Source organism: Dermacentor albipictus, chromosome 1, assembly GCF_038994185.2.
Source record: "Dermacentor albipictus isolate Rhodes 1998 colony chromosome 1, USDA_Dalb.pri_finalv2, whole genome shotgun sequence".
In the NCBI taxonomy this organism is placed as follows: Eukaryota; Metazoa; Arthropoda; class Arachnida; order Ixodida; family Ixodidae; genus Dermacentor; species Dermacentor albipictus.
In genome coordinates, this window is record NC_091821.1 from 320,186,488 (window position 1) to 320,209,205 (window position 22,718).

At 44.6% G+C, this 22,718-nt stretch overlaps 1 protein-coding gene across 2 annotated transcripts in view; it reads right to left on the minus strand.

Moving 5' to 3' along the window:
• The window catches only part of LOC135903884 (kin of IRRE-like protein 3), a 612,412-nt gene that overhangs the window by 208,315 nt on the left and 381,379 nt on the right, over nt 1-22,718 (minus strand). Inside the window, exon 1 of one of the 2 annotated variants that reach the window (XM_065434334.2) lies at nt 5,544-6,328. The exons of the other annotated variant lie outside the window; for it this stretch is intronic. The gene's annotated coding sequence lies outside the window, so the exon portion shown is untranslated. Of the gene's footprint in view, nt 1-5,543; nt 6,329-22,718 lie in introns of those variants that run through there. 2 annotated transcript variants of the gene reach the window in all.

Sequence of the window (22,718 nt, forward strand, 5' to 3'; positions counted from 1 at the left end):
TTGGATGTACGCTCCATGAAAATGGCTTCCAGTACATCTTATTAGCTTTAATGGCTATTAATGGTGAAATGGCCGTTCCTGCCAACGTCTCTCCAGCAGACACAAGCGAAAGTACATCACTAACTTCTGTACAAGAAGCCACTGCACTGGTTGATATGCAAATAAGTTTTTTCTGTGGCTGTCAGACATAACGATGATGGAATGCTGCTTGAGTTTTGTGAAAGAGCTGATATTTATAAAAGAATGTGCGTACAACTGAAGTTGGCTAAAGACAATGCGAAAACAAAGTTAATAAATACGATGACTGCTGCTTTTCTGAAACACCTTAACAGAATATTCCTTGCCTTTTTACTGACTGAGAGAGAGCTGTATGATAATAGCATGTCTTTCTTGAAGAGGTCATTCGGATTCTGTAGCCGTAAGAAAGTAAGTACGATTTAGTAAATTAAGATAAAACGTTCAATCAGCTACAATATGGTTGTTTTCACTCAGAGATCTAAGAAAGGCTACAGCCGTATCTACCCTTGAAATGGACGCTTGTAGCACGAAAATGCCGTGGATATGTCAAGTGAATCAAGCCTCTTATGGCGCTGTCCTCTTTCATGGCACTGCATCATACAACAGGGGCTTACACTTCTGTAGCAGGTTACAGTTAGCAAACCAAAGTATTAATTAGCTAGTTTATTTACAGCTAACCAAAAAGCAGAGCCGTGCATCCGGAAATAAACGAGATGCAGAGATATATGCTCGGCTGTCCACAGGGTGGCTATTCGCGTGCGAATGGGTAATAACGGTAACACATGTACCTGTCGCCTGGTAATCACACCCTCACCATACAGGTAGAAGCGCAATCCATTTCCTTCTTTGTCTTCGTATCTTCTTGTTGTTTCCGCGATGGCTAACACTAGTGTTTACAGTAGGGCCGTTACAGCTTGCTCCATGAATTAGTTACGCATCTCTGGCTCCTTCTCCAACAGAAATATTTAACGAAGAAGAAGGCTGCATTTCTCATCGGAATGCCTTGCAGCCTATACTCAATGCGCAGTTTCTGTTCAACATTCACTACCACATGCAGACGGCAACTGCTGCCATACTTCACGTGATTAAGCGGTTCTACTGAAACGGGGGGTTTCGCTTTTCATAGCAGTGCAACATCCTCTAGCACAGGTCTAACATTCTAGGTGCCACAGCTCGGAAAGCTTTCGTGGTTCGTCGCGAATTTACCAAACGCATACATTACTCATCCCTGAAACCAGGTTGGCTCCGAACGCAGAAGGCGCTTCGGTACCCATCTGCCCTCACCAGGCACGTACCCAGGATTCTTTATTGGGGGGAGGGGGGGGGGGGAGAGGTAGCTTTACTAGTACAACTATGAATAATGCTCACCATTCGCCACAAATACGCGCAAATCCACAAAGGAGAATTGAAATAAGGTGTACGTCACGGGTACGCCTGTGAGATACACCACTCCTTTACTTGGCAAACAAGGAAGCACATCAAATGGACTCATGCATGACAGAAGCGCAGGAAGAGCGCCGTCAAGAACAAATAAACAAGCAAAAGTAAAAAAATAAACATTTCTAGTAGCGTTTTTTGAATTAGCCCTGGAAGAATTATAGAGAAATATATATGTTTCCGGAACAATCAGAGTTCTTTTGAATTCCTCGTTTACTGCTTTACCAACTCAAGTGGCAAAACCCACCCGCGTTGTTATTTGGGAAGTTGCGTAACGACGCGTGGTCACCAGTACCGTGCAACCGCGTAGAGCGCAGGACGCTGCGGTTCTAGACGTACTGCGCCCACCGCGGAAGGTTATAAAAACACTCACATCAGCACAGCAGAGAAAAGGGCTACGTCAGCCTAGGCGACTCCACTGATAACTGTAGAAGCGTTATTCAAAACACACGGAATTATTCTCCACTTGCGGCGGCCTTTTCTCTACTTCCTTTTTAAATAAAGAGGTGTTGATCCATATATATTTTCACAAACAACAGTTAAATTTGTTAATTTTCGCTTTTCCTTCCTGTTTGGCTATTGCCTTGGCTCCCTCCCTAAGTAGATCGCTCAATTTCTCAACTCTTCGCGACACTTTTTTTTTTTCCAGTTGCCAATTTCGCAGAAAATGTGCTGTACAATTAGGGAAAAGCCAGACGAGGTAACGGGTGAGAATCACATTATTTATGGTTTTACCGGTTATTGCAGGGTCTGATGATGGACGCTGTCTGACAATATTTTATTTTCCACCTTATCTAACCCATATCGCGGGTATATGCTTCCGGGGATCTGCCAGCGTCGCGGCGAGCCGTGACTCGAGGAAATAATGAAGCAAAAGGAAAGGTCTAACCCAACTGGCGTTTTCTCCGGCCGCAACTCGTTCCACGAGCATACCTAGGCCACTTTACTACGAACCGAATCTCTTTCCCGGTCCCTGGATTAGTCTAAAGAACGAAGTTTGTACTAACGAAGCAACAGCGATGCGCGTGACCGTTGAATACATGGTAACAAATGAACACATCTCGAGCGAATCGCGCGGGCACCGAATCGATGAGAAAATTGGCCTTCACGCCCCAGGAGATGCCCACACCTACCGTCATGCAAAAGGAGTGAAAAAATCGACAACCATTCCACTCTGTGAAGACGAAATGGCAGCGAGCGCTGACGAGAGTCAAAGCTCTCAAACGAAATGCAAAGTGCTTCACCCACGTATGTGGATGGCTTAACGCCTTGTTCACCTCCGCCGTGGTTTCCCTCCTCCCCCCTCCCCCCTCCCCCCGTCTCTGGGTACGTGCCTGGCCCTCACCCAGTACAACCATCGCGTTGCACTGCTGAGCTCCAGGTCGCGGCTTCAATCCTGGCCGCGGCGGTCGCATTTCGATGGAGGTGAAATGCGAAAATGCTTGTGTACTTAGATTTAGGTTCCCCGTAAAGAATACCAGGTGGCCAAAATTTGTCTGGAGTCCGTCATAACGACGTGCCTCATAATAATATAGTGGTTTTAATTGGCACCGAAACCCAGGAATTCAATTAACTTAACCCATCTGCCCTTAATGGCTGTTTATTTTACAGTCTTGAGGATGATGGGCGCAGAGAGTTTGTGCCATCGGGAAGACCTCGACAGTACATTTCATGCTAGCACAGATGGCCAGCAAAGAACTTCAAAACACATGATGCATCAGATCGAAACCGGAAGTCATTCGCGCAGAATATTTTCTTAGAGAATCTGTAAAAGGGACATTTAATAAATTTAGATGAATTAGCCATGACTGAGTCGTGTGATTCAACCGTTAGCATCTCTATAACGGAGAGGGAAACATCCTGTGACGAAATACGTGACGAAGCTTGAATCTTATAACCTGTCGCGGTAAATACTTACACGGCAAATCGCATCCGATGCTTGCCAGATAAAACGCGTGGTAGCACTGTCTTCGGAGACATTCAGTTTCAAACTTTTGGGGATGTTCAAGTTAGGGGCATTTATTTGGGGATGCTTAAATAAAAGGTGACCGCGGGGTCACCTTTCTTGCGCTCTCAGCAAGCTTGGTTTCAAGATATCCTGGACATGGTCGTTAAAATTTGATTATTGATGTCTCGAACTCGTTCAATATTCCATATATTTGTTTCTGTAATGGGGGGAGTAGAGGGGGGGGGGGAGCAATAAAATGTGACAGCCTCCAAATTTTTCCCAAAGGCTCTAACAAAAATTCTCCAATTTTTTGGTAATTAGTTTTCCGAAATTCACGTAATTCACAGTGAAGTATGTTACACTGCTCTAAACACACACGACGTAGTAAAAGAACAGTAAGTTTTCCTAACAATGCATGGCCAACTAGCCCACTTATCGATCCTTTTGCAAAGTTCGGCCGGTCGGGTCACTCGGTCGGTTGGTTGGTCGGTCGGTTAATTTCGACCACCTGGGCTTCCTTAAAGAGCACCTAGTGCACAGCGCCCGGGCGTTCTTGTATTTCAGTCCCATAGAAATGTGGCCGCTGCATCCGGGATTCGAGTCTGCGAATTTGTCTGCGATGGTGTCAGGTGTCATCAAGACACCTGACGTACGCGCTTATCCTGCGCGTATCGTTGAGGCACAATACATAAATAAAAGTAAATAATTGGGGATGAATGAAACCGTATTTTCAGTACTATCGCTAAGTGCACTGTGATAGAGCATGCACACGAATTTTTACGCAGCCGAATTAGCAATATTCGTTGTCTTTAGCGAAGAAGGTGTTGTTGTGATGTTTGAATTCGCACCATCTGCCAGTTCTCAAGATCTCTGAAGCGGCGCAGCTGAACTGAGACAGCTTTCAATAATAATTATTCTATATGATGACGAAAACAGGTACACATTATTCACGGGCTTTCTGGTTGAAACAACCTACTTGCTAAAGCGTCATGGTCTCATTTTCAGTTATAATGCGCAGGCGAACCCCAGTTTGAGCGTGCGTTTACTACTTTCCTACGCACCGCTCTCAAGGAACATATACAATGCTGTGCGCAAGCATCGACGCTTTGTATATGCGGTACGTGTTCGTCACCGGCTTGTCGACAGAAAGGCTAGCGGTGTGCAACCGAGTTATTTAAGCAAGCCACGTGTGGGAGTGCTTCAAACAAAAAAAGAAAGAAAAAGAAGGCACGGTTGATAGAAGATAAGAACATGCAGCTTGAACTTCTGTGTTCACTTTCTGCGGCCCGAAACGCGGAAGTCTTGAATTTCGTTTTAAAAGGCATCACCGGGAAAACAAATGTTTTAGACCAGAGCTCGTGTTTTAAGTGATGCTGCTGATACCACTGTGGTGCTGAATAATAATGTGCATCGAACTGAAAAAGTATACGAAGACGGTTGAAGAAACAGACGATAAACAGGCGCGCGCGCGCAAGCACGCAAAAATGCATAAATTTCAGCGTTAGCCTTCCAGTTCTGTGGCAGCAACATTCAAAAGGCAAGTACGAGCCGGTTTGCGTTTTTCGACCAGCTCCTTCTACTGACAAAAACTGCTGAAATTCCTACTGTTAAATTCTCGCCAATTTATCTACATCGATTTGATTTTGCTGCTGGCACTTCTGTTCCACACAATATATATATATATATATATATATATATATATATATATATATATATATATATATATATATATATATATATATATATATATATATATATATATATATATATATATTGAAATTCTGCGCAGAGACTTCAGGTTGTGCCATTTACCTACTGCGTTTTTTGAGACCCTGATCATCACGTATGTCATTCTTCTCCGCCGAATGGCTCTAAATATTTAGTGACGCTTGTCGTTGACATCACATTATAATGTACGCAGGGCAAGGGACGGAGGAAGAGGCTGACAAAAGTAGAATACTGGTAAAATAGTGATGTAGTTTCACTAACATTGTTGTACTAATCTATTTTCTGATTTAGAATATTTTTTTTGTACAAAATCTCTTGCTGGACGCTGAAAAACTGCTGTAACGTAATAACTGAGCGCCATCATACTCTCGCGTATTTGCAAGAATACTAAGAGGCAAAAATGAAAGCCTACCTCGATGGGCCGCCAACAAATGTGACACCCAGGTGAAGGCTGCATTCCTCCTCTACGGCCATGTAGCGCAATATAGGGTCTGCAACAACGGCGGCACGGTGTTCAAGGCAACGGTCGACGTAGCGGCTGACGCGGCCGCACATGCAAGCCGCCGGGGCGGTCACAGCTGCGCTATAAGGGCACGCCAGACAAAAGCAAACAGTCTACCGAGAACCACGCCCGCGTTCCTCAGTTCTCGCCAATGCATCTGCTTCGATTTTACTTTGCTGTTGGCACTTCTGCTCTGCGCTTTGCTTATCGCCCCGTGCATCTTTGTTTTTTCCCCAGCAGTGACCATTTGCTTTGTTGCCTGGTTGGGCCACGACTTCGTCGGGCTCGTCGGCAGGGAGTTGCATTATTCGCGAAGACGCGGCGAATATTGGCGGTCATAAATAATTCTCCTCGCGCGAGGCACACGGGGTAGCCCCCTTCTTCGTGACTTGGGTCGCAAGGACCGGCTGGATCGAACACGCCGGATTGGCAGCAAGCGTGTCTGCCATGGGCCACCGCACGGTGCACCCTCCGGAGCGACGCTTGCCCGAAAGGCGCTGCCGCCGAGCAGGAGTCCGGGTGCCGGGAGTGGCAGGAAGCTACCGTTTGTTACGCGGTCGCAGATTCAGGAATGGCACGGTCTTCAGAAGCGCTTCCTGTGCAGCCGTTTCGTACTGCACAGCTATCGGTGGAACAAAAGGAAACGGAACTGCGCTTGTGTTCGGCACATTCTCGCGTCGCGTGGCGGGCCTTTCAGCCCAAGCGGCTGGGACAGTCAGCGCTACGCACGTGGCACTTAAATTTGCTGTAAAATTTTCGCATTTTTGGGCAGCTCGAAAAAAAAAACGACAGAATGAAGAAAAAATAAAGAGACTCAACAGTCGTGTTGTCTAAGCCCTTTCCGTCGTCCTAATGTAATATCAGCGCAAGATGATGACGTAATTTATCCTCTCGAACCACGCTTACGTGCCGTCCAAAAAGAATATGGGGAACACGCATCTTTCTATCTTGAAGCGACGATGCGTTTTTGTCCTAAGCCACATATTTGTTCAGTTTATTTGTTAAGCCACTGAGCCACCGCCTGCTCTTTCGTTGGATGAAAAGGGCTTGTGTGCCTTGCAGCCGGGCATTGAGTGCCCTTGCCTTGTAATGGCTTTCCTGACTCGTTTATTTTTCCTTATGTTAGAGCACTGATCATTATGCCACTTCAGGTGTTAGCCGTAAATCATTTTGTTCATGCTGGCTTCATCACTGCATTGCGTCTACCACAGACTGCTGTTGTTCACGTTGCACAGTACAATATTTCACTTATTTTTTACTATTCACTATGTCTATTATATGACTTCTTGGGATTGACAGTACCTATAAATAAATAGATAAATAAATAAATAAATAAATAAATAAATAAATAAATAAATAAATAAATAAATAAATAAATAAATAAATAAATAAATAAATAAATCTAACACGCACTAAAGCACCTGTGTACAATCATGTACATGTGGGTGTGTAATTTGGATTGTTCTTTTTCACTGACTTAGCCAGCAATAGTAGAAGTAATGTTCTTTATCCCACTTTGTCGAGGGCGGATATGAAATAAACCAACGTAATCTGCTCTTACTAGCTGATCACCGTTCGTTACGAGAAAGGTGTCTCTCGACCGTGCACCTGCACAGCTGAAGACGGCAGCAAAAGCAAGGCCTAGCAAATAGCGCTTCCATCGATCGGCCGTTTGGGCCATTTTTTATAGTGTGTACAAAGTTACAAGTGAAGCGGAACTTGCCACTTAGGGGCATGGCTAGCTTGCTCTTTTTAGTCAGCATGACACCTTGTATAAGACATTAGGTAAGGGCCCCTAATCTCTAGTTGCCTGATACTGTTGCCTTTCTGAATGAGGCTGTTGCCAATTGGGGCTAGTAAAACTGGGCAGACGGGAGAAACACCTAACTAATGTTCTACTTTTGGACATGGTGCTTTTCTGTGTGCACGGCGTGCCACGTTTACTATCGTGTGGAATAGTAGGAAATCAGAATCCACGCAAAGTGTTCTTTTTTTTCTGTGCTGAACAAATGACACAAACATGCCAGTGTGACGTCCTTACCTTTAGTTACATTACAGTTCGGCGCTGTTCTCTGTTCAACGAAACGGGTCATTACAATTTATTATTAACTTTTCCAGCCTTAGGACCGGTTCATCTCAGCCTTCATTTTTTTTATGCAAGCTGGATTTTAATTTATAGCAGCATTCCGGGCCAAGTTGGTAATCCATTACTCATTTAGTTGTATTATTGCGCAAGAAAAAAAGACACGGACGTTGGAGAACAAGAACACACACCAAGCGCAAACATTCAACTAAATTTATTGTGACACTGAATCGGTTTATATATGTGAAGCAGTATAGACTGGGCATGCGCTTACATGAGGAAAACGAACTGCGCATTCATGTAACATAGCTTTGAGTCATGTCATACCGCCTCCAAGAAACTGTGAGAGCCAGTGAAGGGAACTAACAGACTTATTACCCAATTTCGCAATCATCTGTGCTTAAGTTATTTCAAGGATGAGCTGCGTTCTGCCACGGGACACAATCGTGCAATCGTCCTCGATAGGTTTGCAGCCATGACCGCGACAATGAATCGCCAAGAACCCACCGGTGCCATTTTTTACGTTGTTGCGGTTTTCGCGGAGCCGATCATTGAGGCAACGCCCAGTTTGCCCGATATATTGCTTCCCACATGAAAGCGGGAGGTTGTAAACCACACGGTTAACACACTCGATTAACTGTTTACGGTGATGCTTAGTGCACCTATCGGACGGGACGACATTTGGATCCGGCAACTTGCAAAGCTTGCGGAGCTTGTTGGGAGCAGAAAAGACAACTCTTAGATTTGCCCTTTGGGCCATCTTTTTCAAGTTATGGGATATTCCGTGCATGTAGGGTACAACACTAACTTGAGGGCGTTTGCCGGGAGGGACATCGGCAAACGCCCTGACGCCCGCATTCTCTTTGGCTGGATATCCTAAGGCGGCGCAGGTGTCAGTCGCGGAACGCATTTTAAGAGAAGTGCGATCCAGCACGTAGAAGTCAGTTGCCAATGTCCCTATATTGTGGAGTATCTACTCGTTGACGAAGTCTTTACACATGAGTTCGGTGATAGCAATGGTCTAAGTTAGTTTCGAAAGGAAAGTGGATGTTACTGAGCGGAATAGGCCCATGTTGTCACACTAGATCAGAGAAGGCGAGAAGCGAACGAAAGGAGGCAGAGGGAATGGTGATGAACATTGCTTAAAGTTTGCACCTTCAAGGGTGTTTTCTTGCGTCTATAACTGGCCCCCTTACACCCATAGAAAAGGGTGTTCTAGCAATATAATACACCCATATGAACGGGTGATCCTTAGGAATCGCAGTCTTTCGCCAATTGGGTGTTTTGCCTAAATGCACACTACGCTTTCTTTCTACAGCGATTTACATTATCATATCTCTACCCAAGTCATTTGGACGTCTACCCAAGCAATCCCCAAGTGCTTTCAGCGATGTTTATTAAAAATAAAAGAGAATGCAATAAAAGGCCACGCAGATCTGCACTGGGATTCCAACACTGTACCTACAGATTGCCAAGATGAAGTGCTATCGCTCCACCACTCCGCCTACACTACCACAGAGAAGCACACAGCACGAAAAGAGTGTTTTGGCAAATCTAGCTGCTACAATAGCCTAGCGTCACGCTCTTCAGTTTATCTGTGAACGCCCGGAAAGTTGAAGCAGTGTAAGGGAAGCTAGCAGTTAGGTCTGAAAGAGGGAAGGAGAGACGAATGCAAAACGATTGTCTCTCCAGACTTAAGGATCGGGGCGCACCATCTTCGCATTAAGAGGAAGCTTGAGCTCGGACCCAACGCCGACGCGGTTTATTCAAATACAAAAACGCAAAAACGCTTCTCTGAGATAACCCCTGGACCGATTTTAATAAACTTTGTTGCGTTGGGGAGCAAAAGTTAAATTCTACTGGCTGTAGAAGCGGAATTTCGCTTTAAGGCCTGAATTTTGTCACAAGAATTTTCAGAAATTTGAGAACTCGAGAAAAAAGAATTATGAAGTTTCCAAATTAACAGCGCTGCATCAAGAACATGTATTACGATTCTCTAAACGGCATTCATTAGATCATTGAAAGCAGACAACTTCAATATGTCATCTTATATTTTACGTGAATTTGTTACGTCGTGTACAAGGTTTCTGCAAAAGCTGTGTTTCCATATTACTAAATTTTTTTACATTCATGTGTAACATATGAATTTTGTGTGCTTAGGTGTACTACTATATGCAATTCACAGAATTGGGGTATCATTTTTCATTGCTGAGTTACAAAGGTGTAAATCCGATAGTTTCGTCTTCTGAATATTTTTTTATTTTTGCCAATTTTGAATAAAAAATTGACAACCTAAATCAAAAGTTAGAAACCAACAGTCACTATGTTAAGTTTGTATCTTAAAGGCAACAAACCTCGCCACATTTGGTACAGTGGTTGCCGAGTAAGATGAATTCTCCTTTTACATGTATTTAGATAGGAGCATCCGAGCTAAAGCTTCTTCTTAAATTATATGTTCTCACTGGTACCACAATGCTACGTATTTACCCGCTAATGTTCACTCCTAGTGATACTGCATTACATATTTGACGCGCATAATATTGTTCTGGTGCCGATGGCACACCAGAAAGAACATGCGCCTGAAGGACTACGATTGGCTGACGCGCCATACATGATTCGCTGACGCTTGACAGCTGATCCACCAAACAGCACCGAGCTTAAAGAATTCAAACGAAGTCAGAGTTAAAAATGGCATGGCAGGATACACAACAAAAGAAACGTGTTGGTCTCTCAACTTCTCCCCGGGGTACGCAATTAATATACATCAAGTAGCTGGACGACATGCACAGCCTATTGTGACCATATCAAGTGATCAAATAATAACGTGATGCAAAATGCTAGGAAATAAAGCTTTATGGCTTTCCGCTTTCTGGAAATTTGGAAGTGCCCGTTCACCCTTAAATTCTATGAGGTGTACAATTCGCACAAAAGCCCTCTGCTAATCCCTCAAAAAATTTATTCTGTATGGTTGTGTCATATTATATTATTTGAATAAAGGTACAAACACACAGCTTCGTTGTTTGTTTCGTCTTCTTTTTATTTTTGATGCTTTTATTGTTAATTTAAATTTTTATGTTTATATATTCTTTTGCTTTTTTTGACTTTATACATATATACTGACATTTCGACATACCCGTGGGGCCACAACACCAAAGAACATAGAGTTGCGGCAGTGACCGTGGATCACATAGGAGAGCTGATAAGCAGCGCAACCCTAAGGAGCTGCGCGGCAACAAAGGTGGAAGAAGCAGCTGTGGCTCTAGCAGCGGCGGACGGTTACCGTAGAAACAGATCCTTGATAATATTCACAGACTCCAAAGAAGCATGCAGAAACTACACGGAAGGTAGAATCAACAAAGGGGTGCTGCGAATCCTCCTCGTGGCAGGGCTTCCGCACCAAAAGATACTGCATACGGTTTTCTGGGTACCGGGTCACACCGGAATAAAGGGTAACCAGAGGGCCTACAGTCTAGCTCGCGAGCTTACATACCGAGTGGGACAGTCAATCGACCCGGATACCACTATGACAGTGGAACCAACGTACGCGGAAATACTAACCCATCACAGACGCAAAAGGATAATATATCCACCACCCCACCCATCTTTAACACAACACGAAGCAGTCGGCTAGCGAAGGCTGCAGACAGGAACATTCTCCAATCTACACATCCTACATAAAATTTTACCAGTCTATACAGGGACACATGCCCATGGCGTGGGGCCATCCCAATACTATATCACATCACATGGGAGTGCAGAAATAACTTCTCTTTTCACAAAGAAAAAAAAACCAGTGCGGAACAGTGGGAGGGCCTGCTCACCAGCGGTGTGCTCACAGTCCAAAAAAGGATTGGTGCAACACGCTCTCAAAGTGGCCAGGCTCAGCGGTGCTCTGGAAAAAGGGCGCTGACCACTCAAGACGACGGAGACTTCAGTAAAACATGAAGACCTCTGTTAGCCGCTGAAAGCTGTAAATAGAGCAATACAGCTTTTCCTTCCTTCCTTCGACACGCATCATCGTAGAATAGCGTTTGGGCAACAGCGTTCATCGCTCCGGCGCATTGTTTTTGTCAACATCATAACTTCGTTGTTTGTTTCGTCTCCTTTTAATGTTTTGCTAGATTTTTTATTTATCTTCTTTATTTTTATATTTCTTTCTACTTGCTTTTTTCATTTTCTTTCTTTTTAATTTTTTTTTTACGACGAACGCACGAGCAGTGGTACTAGCGCGCTTGCGCTGTTGGCGAAAAGAATTTTTCAACAGTGTGTTTTGAAAAAGTTCTACAAAACATTTTTTTTTTCAAAAAACATCTGTTCTTACCTGTGACCAGTGTCGCTAAAGGGCGCGTTACCGATCCCCGAGCCCAGAGGGGTGTGTGCCATTGAGCTTGGACCCTTTCAGCCTTATCACCAGGATCGGCCCACATGATGATTTGTTTTTGTCAACATCTTGGGAGGGGAGGGGGACACAGTTTCTTCCTGATCCTAGCCATAGACAGCTTCGCTGTAAAAAAAAATGCACTAAGGGTGTCCTTACAACAAGTACGTTCATTAAATAAGGTCAGTAACATTAAGTGTGGAAGAGGAGTGCTTGGAATTCCAATCCACCTTCGATAGTATTTTGTTTAGCGTTTATCAATTATAATAGAGAGTTATTACTCAGCGAGCCAGCGTAGACGCCGCTGCGCACGCGGTACCGCACATGCGCAATGGCGTCTACGCTGGTCCGCTTGCTCGCTCTCTTAATAACTTTCTTAATACTGAAGTTTCTTCTTGGTCTCTGTGTTTTTTTTATCTCATCTATGGCGTCATCCGCGCACTGGAACACCGCGGGTCTCACCTAATGAGGAAAAGGAGCGCTGCAGCGCATTTTCGTCGCTGATGGTCGGCTTCCGTAATTTCTGATGCAGATTGCACCTCCTCGCCGACGGCGCACCTGCGAACGCGGCAACGCTCGGCGCGCGGTCAGTTCTTGTTGCGGGCCCGAAGTTGGCCGCGCATCCGAGAACGCCGTCCGCGCTAATACGCCACCGTTTCGCCTCGCTTTCCGGGCGCGTGCCCCGGACGCGGAGCGAGCAGCGCCGTCGTCGCAGTGCATGCGAGACGAGTTGACAGCTTGAATTAGCGCCCGCGCGACACGCAGCCGTCCTCGTCGCGCTGTTTCGCGCAGACAAGAGGAGTGAAATGACAGCGCGTCCACCGCGTAGCGTCAGGCACCGCGCTGTCCCGCAGGAGCCTGAGTTGCGGCGCGTCCGGGGAGTTACTGCCGGCGCAATTTTGGTTGTGTCATTGCTGCACCATGACAACCTCATCACGTAGGTGTGAGTTTGTCCGCAATGGACACAGACTGTATAGTGCTGCATCGCTGTCCGAGGCCCGGTCCCAGTTCTACAACAAAAGAAAGAAAGAAAAAAGAAAGGGTGGGCGAGCACGCGCGTTGCATTGAGGTTGCTGCGGTCTCGGGAATGGATATTTCTCCCGTAATATGTGACACTGACTCGCGACGTTTTTCATCCTCAAGTGACCACTTCTTCATGAACAACGTTCTTTAAATTCGTGTTGCGCTAAGTTCGTGAATATAAACTTCGTTTATGTACAATTTCGCCGCCCAGGAAGTTAAACGGCTAATTTCGTTCGCTTTGCTTCTATTCGCTCTACAAATTGTACCTCGTGTTAAAATAGAGTGTAAACCGTATTACATACAATGTTATACCGTACACGGTACAGCGTTATAGAGAAGTATTGGTTAAGTATAGCACGGAGCTGTTAAGCAGAGATTTAGTTTACGGCATGTGCGCTTTAACGCGAACTTTAGACAATAACCGCTGCCTCACATTTATTGAATATACTGTTTAAGGTAATGCGTAGTACGCAGACAACAGTGCGCATAAACAGGACAGTTTGTTGTCGTTCTTGTCGATATGTCTTTGCCAGCACAAATAAATAAACGAGATATCATGAAGGAAAGGTGTGTATCGGCCGGTAATTGGATCAAAAACAGCCTAATTCTGTTAACAAAAAAAACTCTACCGTATTCTCCCTATGTGTAAAAAAAATGTAAAGACAAAGACAGAACTTTGCAGAAGACTTGACAAAGCGATTACAACAGTGATGCACACAAGCAATGCATTACGATCTTCCCGACCGAGGAAATCCTAAACTCGGAATTGCCCGATGGTGCAGTGTGTAGAGATGAGTGCGTTCCACCTCTCGGGTGTTTACTCGAACAACTCAATCACTATTGTACTCGACGCCGTGTAGTCAAGCTTAGTTTATAAACAACGTTAAGTGCGAGATGAAAACATCTCGTGCACTTTGTTGGCGGACATGACTTGGGGTGGACGATTTATACGTTAATTTGGCTGTGATTTCAATAATGTGGCATGGAAACATTCCGATGCCCACTGGAACTATTTCATTCTAAAATGACGTTCAAGCCAGTGAATCACTTGTAGCCATATCTACACCAGAATTAAGCGTATTATTTCTTCCGAACTCATTCTTTTTGCGCATTAGTGCTGCTTTGTTATGGTTAGATAATCACAGACAAAGGCCTTGTTTAGCAAAAAGAAATCATTGTTAAATGAGAGGTTGACGCGTGTAGGCGGTACATGATTCCTAAACGTTCAACGTTCTCACAGCAAGCAAAGAAAAGAAAGGCATGCTGACATCAGTTCTAAACTTCAGGGGTTCGCAGGATTGAGCAGTAGATATAACGCGCGAAGTAAGTTTATATTTATTACGTTTGTAGTTGCGTGGATCGACTTATCGAAAGACTGTGAACTAATGTGCGTGATGTCGGCCTATTTTCAGTACATTCACTTCTTTGTGTTAATGTGCAGGTTAACAAATGTTCGTGTTGTTTTAGAATATTCAGTGTTTCTCGGTAAATAAAAAAGAGCGATGAGGTTCAGTAACGTTTAGGCATTCCTGGTTCGTGAACAAACTGCAGTAACGCGGGTAGAGCACTGTATTGCGAATTTTTCTGTGGCCGCGCACCCAAGAAGTTTTCCTTCAATTTAGCCATAGTTAGAGGCACTGGTCATTCACGTTCAGAATTTCCGCCATTGGTTGTGCAAAAATGAACTACTCCGAAACTTTGAAAGCAATATCAGTTTTGCTCTATATGCACTAGCTAGCAGCGTAAGCTCTGTGAAAAGAAACACGCGCTCACGTGGCAGGCATGAGCAATAAATAGTATAGATTGCTATCTGAGAAGCAACGACATATATATATCTATAGCAAACAGGAGCTGTCAAGGTATTATCGGCACGCCAGTATTTAAGCGCAAAACAAGACCAGCGGAAAACGGAGTTGGTGCAAAACGGTTAGCAGACCATTTCGCACCAACAGATCACTGCCCCGATTACTGTCACCTCTGGACACAGTGCGCCCAACGGGACTCGACCATAGGCGCTATAACGTAAAGCTATTCCAATTCTGCAATCAGCTCTCCACGATTGGTGAAAACATTTTCGAGCCACCACCCACTGCGCCTGTCTGTCACGCGACTTGACAAAAAACGCGAAAACGCCCCATATGATATTATATGGGCACACTGATAATGCATAATTAGAAGGAATGAAATAAAAATAATAATTCGTAATTGACGCCTTTTTGTCGCCATTAGCAAAAAGGGCATCTTTGACCAATAGCTGTTGGTAGAATGTTTCCGGGCTGTGCCCATTTTGCCTGTCTGTCACGCGACGTCACAAACGCGTAAAAACTTGCCGCATCAAAGTGACGTGTACGCGTTTAAGACGCATTATAGTGCCTAACAAAACAGAAAAAATTTCTGAATAGCCGTAGACGGCCCTGTTCTTAAAGGAATAGAAGGTGGCTGCCCGCCGACCGCTGTGGAACTGGCTACTGGGAGCGGCCGGGGTGCATGGATTTATTTGCGTATAATAAACGATATTGCGCGGCACTATAACGTTACCGAGCCCTTTCGGCACGTATACGACATCGCTATGCCAACTTTTCTTTGCTGGGATTCGTTTTAGCGACATTCTTAGACTTCCGGCTGCACACCACTGCAATTTTCGACCAGTCATTGCAAGCTAAGTAAGGGCCAGCGGGCCAATTGTAGACGCCGGCACCACACTCATCATCCGGTTATATACTTTCACTGTGTTGTCTTGGCTCAATCGAAACTCTCTCCAGTTTAGTGCGCTCCTCGCCTTTTCTCAGCCAATTAGATAACAAAGAAACTGCTCAATTTAGGCATGCTATTCGATTTGGAAGCAAAAGAGACATCCTATCAACGAGAATCGCGTTTGATAGGGCTTTTCAAACAACGCTGCAGTTTACCACCCGATCTTGCGTTGGTGGTTACGTAAACTTGACGTCAGGAGATTGGAATAAAAACAGATTGGAATAGTTTTCCGTTGCAGGGCCCCATATTTATTTTGAATTCAGGGCTGGGGCGCTATAACGTAAAGCTACTACAAACTGTTACTATACCATTTCTGCAATCCTTCATTGGTCAAACAATTTCGTATCTCCCCCCACCCCCACCCCCACTTATGTTGTCTGTAACACGACGTCACGAATACCGCGAAACCTCCCCGTATCATATCACATGCACCACTGATTATAGATGATTAGGCCAAACAAAAGAAAAATAATTATTTCCAATTCTACACGTTTCTTTTTTCTTTCTTTTTTGCTATTAGACCTCCGCTATTGGTCAAAGGCTTTCGGGCTGCGCCCACTTCACCTGTCAGTTACACGATATCACATAAATGCAAAGACTCACCACGTGAAAATGACGTTCGCGCATTAAAGATGCAATAATACGCCGAAAAAAAAACGCAATTTCTTTTTCCGGCATGGCAGGAGATTGCGCCCTTCCGAAAGGAATAGAAGATGTCTGCCTACCGATGGCTCTGACGCTGGCGACTCGCAGCATGAATTTATTAGACTATAATACACTTTTGCGTGACAGTATAATGTTGTCGAGCCGTCTCGGCACGTTTGAGACATCGCTCTGCCAACACATTTTCGCAGAGGATCCACTTTAGTGATATTTTTAACCTTCCGCTGCGTGCCGCCTGGATTTTCGATCAGCCATCACACGCTTATAGCAAGGGAAGTGGGCCCGTCGCTGACGCAGGCACCACCCACATATTCTGGTTGTCTTTGTGTGTTTGTGTCTCGCTTTTTTTCCCTCTAATCTCTCTCTCCTTCTATGCATGCGCATTTCCCTTATCTTTCTATCTCCCCTTACGCCTTCCCCAGTGCAGGGTAGCTAACTGGATGTTTATCATCCGGTTAACCTCCCTGCCTTTCGTATCTCATTTCCCTCCCTCTCTCTCTCCCTCTCTCTCTCTCTCTCTCTCTCTCTCTCTTTCTCACTGCGCTAGCTCGGCCCCGAAACTCTCTCCACTGCTGCGTGCGCCTCGTGTCCTGTCAGCCAATTCGATAAGAAAAATCTGTCAGGATAGGCAATGCTATTCGTTTTGAAAGCAATCAAAAGTGACCTCCCACAGGCAAGGAGAGCGTTTGATCAGTCGGTTGAAACAACGCCGCGGGTCACAGCCCAATGTTTGCGTGGGCGGTTACGCAAATTGGACGTCAGGAGATTGGAATAAAAACAGTTTGTAAATGTATTAGGTTACAGGTCCCCTGAAGTCAACGATTGTATTTCAAGTGTGGCATAGAGTTAATAGTTTGCACTGGTGGTGGTGGTAGAAACGTTTTATTCAAGTAGTTAATAAGAGAGCTGCTTTTGATCGCCAGAGCACACCGCGAAGTCTGTAAACGATGTTATTGACAGAAAGGTGGAAGTATAGTCACCTTCACTCTGGCACCGCTTGATGAGCGGGAAATGGCGGCGGTTTTTTATGCATGTGTCGAAAGGCGGGAGAGGTCTGTTACCGCAATACCAGTGTTTGTGTGCTACCCGCGTATGAGTTGGATGTGGTCTACATTTGGCCACAGCTTAAGAAATACCGAAGCATTACAAATACCTATCTTATTATGGTCAACCATTTCGCCGATATACCACTCCATAGCTTTGCGCAGGTGATTTTTTATTACTCCCCGTGGAAAAGCAGAACCGCAGGAGATATCATTAATAAACGAACGTTATTTCACTCGAAAACTTGTGTAAGTGCCACGCGGATTAGACCGTGCACTCTGGCGCAAGCGGAGGCTTCGTTCTCCAATGACTCAGTCAACTTTCCAATTAGCTGCTTGGTGAAACCGTCTAGGACAATGGAGAAAGTATGCTTTCTCCTGGTCAACCATTAACACATTTCTAGACGATTAAAAAAACATATCGCCGATGGTTTTGGTACAAAAGTAGACGCTTCAACAAGTGGGTAGCCGCAATGTTGCCGTTTAAAATCTGTATATAGACAAGAAGTAGGAAGTGCGCTTTGAGAAGCAGGCGTTCTGTTGCATGTTGATCCGGGTGCGAAATTACTTTAACTCTGCTCGCCACTTCGTCGTCTCTCTCTTATCTGATTAGATTTTCGCTTGTCGTTAACCTCCCTGGCGTCTGCGTTCCTTTCGCAACTCTTCATTATCTCCCCAATTATCGCTTCGTTCTCTTCTAAGATCATGTATTCAAAAGCAAAATAAAAAAAGACCGCATACTCAGAGCTCACTTCGCTTTTCACCTTTTGCCGTATATGGACACAAATCTGCATTCTTTTTTTCTCTTCTCTCCCTTTCCCTCTCCACCGCTTTGCCATTTGGAGCGCGCGGACACGATGCAGGACCCGCAAAGTGCTCGTTATCGACAGCCGGCTATTTGCCTCTTCGCCTGCGTCGTTCCATGTCGTAATATATGGACGGGCCTGCACTTCAGACTTCTCCTCCCTCTTTCGCTGTCGCCTCATCAGCGATTGCTATCCCAAGAAACTGCAAGCAGATAGTTTATTTCTAAGGCGTGCGCGATGATTTCGTAGCTTACACAAAAGTCACAAAAATAACGGCATCCACCAAACGTAAAAAAAAAAATTTACAAAAAGTAAAATAAAGCAAATGTTGGGGCAAGGGAGGACGAACGAGAACACCTAGTTCTTTCTCTTCGTGGGGGTATTTGGCGGAATCTTCGAGAGGTGATATTGTTCAACATAGGCGCAAAAGAAAAAAAAAAGCGCTAAGGAGAAAATGGAACAGCGTTGAGTGGGCGTGTCATGACGTAAGTACTCGCGAAGAACACCTCACGCATGACTAAGGACAAGAGCTCGAATTTCTTTTTCTTTTTTGGCGTCATTAGCGACCCCTGTTCATTTTCTTTAGAACAGAACTGCTTTTTTTTTCATTAGCCGTTCAGTACTCGTTCGTATCTCGTTCGTCTTCGCTCGCAAAGCCCATCTCCTGCGGTGTTTCTCCTGGTCGCATAACGCTACAGAACCTTCTTTGGAACTAATGAACCTTAATGAGAAAACCGTAACGTCCCAATTTTTCGTTCTTTTTTGCTACGACGCTCTCAATTAGAATTTTTCGTTCGGCTCGGGACGACAGTGGCTGCCATCCTCGCGCGGACATGTCGCAGCGATGCGTCGACGATGCCGCGTCGTCATCCACCTCACAAATTCCACGCAGCGCTGTGAGAACTACAGTACGCACCAGCTAATACTTGGGCGTAATTCACCGACCTGCTCGCTCGAAAGAAAAGCGCGTGTTTTGCCAGTGCCTGCCTGTTCAGCATCGCTAGACCTGGGACCCCCATGAATGAGGTTGCGTTCCGTCAGCTAGCGCACTGCATAATCAGCCACTAATATTGCTACGCCCGATTCCCTTCCCTTAGCAATACTGCACGGTTCTGAAAGGCTAATCAAGTGTCGCCGTCCAAAAGCAATGACGAAGGCGAAAGCTGCCAGTGGCGGCTGAGAAAGGGAGAGGGAAACAAGGATGACTCGGATATGGGCCCGGCAAATTTACGGGAGTTAATAATCCAGATATGACAGCGCTGCATCTAGCAGCCTCTGACGGCTCTTTCTCGATGAAAGCCGTGCGGCGAACTGAGTGAACCGAAGAGGTAAACTCATCACGGTATCATCGGTTGATTTATTATTAAGAAACTGCGAAAGAAATTACCTCCTTCCCTTCCGACAGGCGATAAGAGTCACGAAGAACGCCTTCTTTGTGGCGCTTGGACGCATGCCCATTGGCGGACGCGCAGAGTAAAACGCAATTGCCGCAGAGGGAAAAAAGATGGTAGAGAATATAGGGCCTTATTTGTGAATTCAAAAATACTGGACGATTCTATAAAGGTAAAGAAAGACGAGGAAAGAAAATCCTACCTGTCAGATGTGTGGCCTTATTTCTTTTATTACGTCATTTTTTTTTTTTGGTAACATGCAGCAAGCTACAATACACAGCGTGTCCGAGATCACTTTAGCCAGAGCTTAATAACATGCAAATGCTACGCAGCTAGAAAGGACAAAGGTAATGTTGTTTGCCGCAGCTTGGAGATACTTAAACTATCTTTTAGATTCCGCCTAATCAGATAATTAGCCTTCATTATTAATAAGGTTCTCAAATATTATAGCTAGATGAACAGCATCAATGAGAGAATTGTAGGGCGACATGAAAAGCTCCCGATGCAGCTTTCTGTTGCTCAATACGTTCTACATAAAGATGTTTTTCTGAGCGTGAAAGCAGCCCGCAAACACACGCGAAATTGCCGCGCGACTGCCCGCTCGAGGCACTTTGCGTGTATTCGCAGGCTTCGATGGCATTGCGCTGCTTAGCACGAGGTTGCGGGATCATATCTCCGCCACGGCGGCGACATTTCGTTGGGTCGAAATACAAAAGCACCAGTGTATTTTGCATTGGGGGCATGCTACAAAACATGAGGTGGTCGAAATAAATCCGTAGTGCTCCATACGGCGCGCCTCATAATCATATCGTTATTACGGCACGTAATAGTGCAGAAATTTAATTGAAACCCATTTTCAAAGCACCAGCAACCAACAGTTCTCTAACAGCTCAAACAATAGTACATAAAGAATACTACGTGTCACTAAAATGCAATGAATGTTGCTTTCTATATATGCTGTGCGGTTTTAATACACTGTCATTTATTATCTTATCTCACGAATATTTGTATATACAGGGAATAGAAGATCTTCAGTTTTGTAGAACAATGCTGCTAACATGAAATCCTTATCAGATGAATTGAGTTGACGGTCCCTTCCAGTTAGTCGTAATGGGAATATTTTATCCCACTCCATGGAGAAAGCTCTTGGCCGCCTTCACGCCGGAAGCCTGCGTATAATACGTCTCTCCTAAATATTTGTGTGAACTGATCTTATGTTCAACTTTATTTTTGATATGATCGGTGTGGTGAACTGTTTCAGCGCATTTACGTCACCTGACTGTCTGACTGCTTCGTTGTTACTTTTCATCTGTTCAGTGCCGGCTTGTTATGTCATATTTAGTGTATACTGGTTTTATGAGACGAGGAGTAGCCGGTGCCACCTAAAGGCGTCCACATCTCATGTATTAAAATATATCTAAAGGTACCACGTCGCACTGCGGGCGCTTTTGAAAACTGAAGAAACAGGTCTGCGACATTTTCGCGAATTTCTATTGACTTTGTTGAGACCTGCCACCCTTACTTTCGCCTAGAAACACAGCAGGCAATAACCCAGTTCTGCCGACACTAAATCATGAAAGCGTTCTAAATATAAATTCAACCAGTAAACACAGCAGACGCATCCTCGTTATGGACATGTGTACTTATTTATGATTTTTCCGGGGACTCCATTTCACCCGCTAACAGCTTAATGTTACCGTTCTGCTCTTAATATAGCTCTTAGGTGTTAACGGCTGAACTGTGGCTCCACAAACATGAACAGAAGGAATAGAACTTCACAATTGAATTTCATTTCCGGAGTGGCGGTGAAACTGTAACCCCGTGACATTTTAGGTAGTGTGACACTCGGGAAGAAAGCAATCAGTAACCTAGCAAGCGATGTGCATGCTGACTATGAGACATGTCTGATCCTTCTTGGGTAGAGAGATGCATGAAATAGCTTACGTCGATATATGTCCGCTTATCGAGATTGGCGTGTTTAAAAAAATGTTTTTCAAACATTCGTTTCATTTCACAATCGCTGGAAAATGCAATTTAATATTTCACAGACAGTCAGCCAGTCTACCGAAGCAGTTAATACATGCGGACTCTGTCTGGACACTGTGTACAGAAATTGCTTTCCGCATAGAGTTGACCAAGCAGAAAACGCAGCGTGTTCTTCGTCGCAGCCAGAACGATATGTTCCATACCTTTTGTTTCAGCACCCTAATCATGCTCCTCATAAAAACAGAGCCTAAATAAGAAATTACATTCTGCAAACAGAATGCCGAGAGTTCTAAAATACATCCTATAGAAGTGCCAAGAATCGCGGAGAATGTCTCGAGCAATGCTGCATGTTTTGCACGAACTATTATTTGTCACGTGAGTATCCAGGTGCTCTAGTTTATTAATTCTTCGAAGTGTGAATGAAATGTTCGTGCACAATATATTGTTGCAGCTTTTTATGTATTTTGTAAGCTACAGTGTGATTACTTACGCATTATATGACCTATGCCGTAATTGCATTCCAAGGACATTTCATTTTCTTTAATAAACTGGTGAAGACTTGCGAGGCAAATTGTATGTGCTGCCATGTGAAGCGTCTTCATCGACCATTCTGTGGTGTGCAGAAGTTCATGTTCTAGCTTATCTTTCTTTCCTTTTTCAATGAGGCTCTCGATCCTTGCTACATATTGTTTGGCTTAGCGCGAAGTAGCCACAATCTCTCATGATTCCAAGATGTCCTTCCCGCACTTTATAAAAGAACGCCGTGCAGGGTGATGCACTTGGAAAGTACCTAACGGTAATGACACGAACATTTCAAGGTAATATATTATGGCAATCGTAAACAAAAATCAATATATTCCGCTACGAATTAAGCAGACCTTACCTCATACTGATTGAGTCGGGCTCAGCATATATGTACTATAGAGAAAACATTATTTTACAGAACATGAAGATATTC